Genomic DNA, 2479 nt, shown 5'->3' with positions numbered 1-2479 from the left:
CAGAAGCTGGTTGTGGTCTCTGCTTTGGAATCCTGTTTATAAAAGTGTAGCATCTTTTTGCAGAGGTTTGGGCAACATTAACCTCATTAGTTACATCTCCATCATTATCCTCATTACATACATCAGCATGTTCAGCATGCATGCCATTAAGCAAAACATAGTGTTGCAATGGGCTCCCATCCAGCATTGTCAGCTGTTTAATAGGCCATTTAACTAGGGTGATACTATCCACTTGTGGCATAGTTTGAAATTCATTTGCACTTTCAATAGCCACACCCACACAATCATCACCAAGTTGTTGAAAGTTGACACATTCAAATGGAAACACATATAAGATAGTCCCTTGATTGATAGTCTGCATCATGCTCTCATCCTTTAGAAGAACTATCTCATTCTTCCAAGATTGTCGGATTTGCATGTCAAGTTCTGGAGATGTTATCGGTATTGCATCTACAATTGGAGGTTCCACAGGCTCTTCTTGATCTGCATCACTGCATCTTTCACTCCACTCTCCAAATTCCAGCTCCCTTGTGAAAGGCCTTAAAAGTATTTTTGGCCAACGAACATTACTCCATAATGCATTTTTTAGATAAATGGTATCCATTGTAGGGAATGGTAGTTCCACATCCTTCAAGCATTCCTCCACAAGTAATGACACATTTCCTTGACCAATCTTTGTTCCACTACAAGTGGAATTTGGATCAATTCTACACACGCAGCCAATACCAACAGAATCATTGTTCAACATCATGTAGACCCTCCCTCCAGATTGGAAATCCATCCTGCACATAATCATGTTGGACTTGTTAAACTAGTAATCAAATCTAGCAAGCATTTTTTTAAAGATTGGAACCTACATCAGACTCTACCATGAAGTATAGCTCTACCATGTGGCCGAGCTAGAACTAGCTCTATCATATGGTAGAGATAGAACCCATTGAAGACTATCTCTACTATGTGGTGGAGTTAGACTTTAAAGCATTCTAGCGATACCATGGTGTCTAGATAGATTATTTTGATATAGCTCTACCACATGGTAGAGCTAGATCAATGAATTCTAGCTCCGTTACATGATATAGTTACATTGATGCATTCTAGCTCCACCACATGATATAGTTACCAGATAGTAGAGCTAGTTCAATATATTCTAGCTCCACCACGTGGTAGAGCTAGACCTCTAGGCATTCTAGGTCTACAACGTGGTTTATGGTACAGCTAGATTGATGCATTCTAACTCCACCACATGGTAGAGCTAGACCTTAAAGTTCTACGATGTGGTCTAGGTAGAATACAGCTCTACCACGTGGTAGAGCTAGATCAAATACTTTGAGGTCTAGCTCTACCATGTGGTGGAGCTAGAATTGTATTTAAGGTCTAGCTCTACCATGTGGTGGAGCTAGAATGCATTGATCTAACTGTGTACTATGCAGATCAACAAAACCAATTACTCCAAGAAGAGACCTACTTCACATGACAAGAACCAAGGAGCTAGAATTGCATTTGATCTTGCTCTACCACGCTGTATTCTACCTAGACCACATCGTAGAGCTAGAATTATTTGAGGTCTAGCGCTCTACCATGTGGTGGAGCTAATGCAGATCAATAAAACCAATTACTCCAAGAAGAGACCTACTTCACATGATGAGAACCAAGGATCTAGAAAAAAGGTCAGATTCTATTAGTCCTAAAAATCTATAGCCGATGAGGATGTGATGTATCCTTGGCAATAACAGGTCAAAGTGTTGATGTGTTTGTGGTTGAAGAGGCTTGGTTGTCAGACGCAAGGTTGTACTTCCAGAGGTAGGGAGGCCGTGGTTGAATTCCCTTGGCAGTAAATCCAAGCCAGAGTGTTTGTAAGGTTGTGTGAGTAAAGCTTCTGTGTCGGAAGAAGCTTGTATGAAGTGTTGACTAGGAATTTAATTGCTGGGTGTTTACTTTGATTATGGTGCCCCTGTTTTGTGCTATCTTTCTGGTGTGCGTGGTGTGGTGAACCGTGAGAGAAGTGTTCCAGCCATTGGCTGGCGTTGGTGCTTGTATTTCCAAGGCTGTTGGATGGGATAGCTATAGAGGCAGGTGATTCCGTGTCTGGAATTTTCGACAGCTTTCTGGTGTCCTCACTGAGGAGAGCTCTGGGATTGTTACAGGTTTTCATGATGTGGTCTTATCCAGAATTTCATGGCAGGAAGGGTGAAGATGTGATTGACTTCTTGGAGCAAATGGAGTTGGCATGAATTAGCAATTATGTGATAGATGAAGAGCAGGTTTTGAGGTTAGTAAAGATTTTTTTGAAGGGAGATGCCCGAAGCTGGCTTAAAGATTTTGAAGCACAGGACACGGCATATGAGCTACATGGTGTTTTGACCTTAGACAGGTTGAAAGAAGGCCTTTTGGAGCATTTTCAGCAAGCGGAGGAGCCTATTGTGCTTTGGCAGGAGTTGAGCATCTTGAAGCAGGTCCATGGGCAATCACTAGATCATTT

The sequence above is a fragment of the Cibotium barometz genome, chromosome 30 (genome assembly GCF_041138505.1).
Source record: "Cibotium barometz isolate CiBa-2024 chromosome 30, ASM4113850v1, whole genome shotgun sequence".
Taxonomy (NCBI): domain Eukaryota; kingdom Viridiplantae; phylum Streptophyta; class Polypodiopsida; order Cyatheales; family Cibotiaceae; genus Cibotium; species Cibotium barometz.
This window is presented reverse-complemented; position numbering follows the sequence as displayed.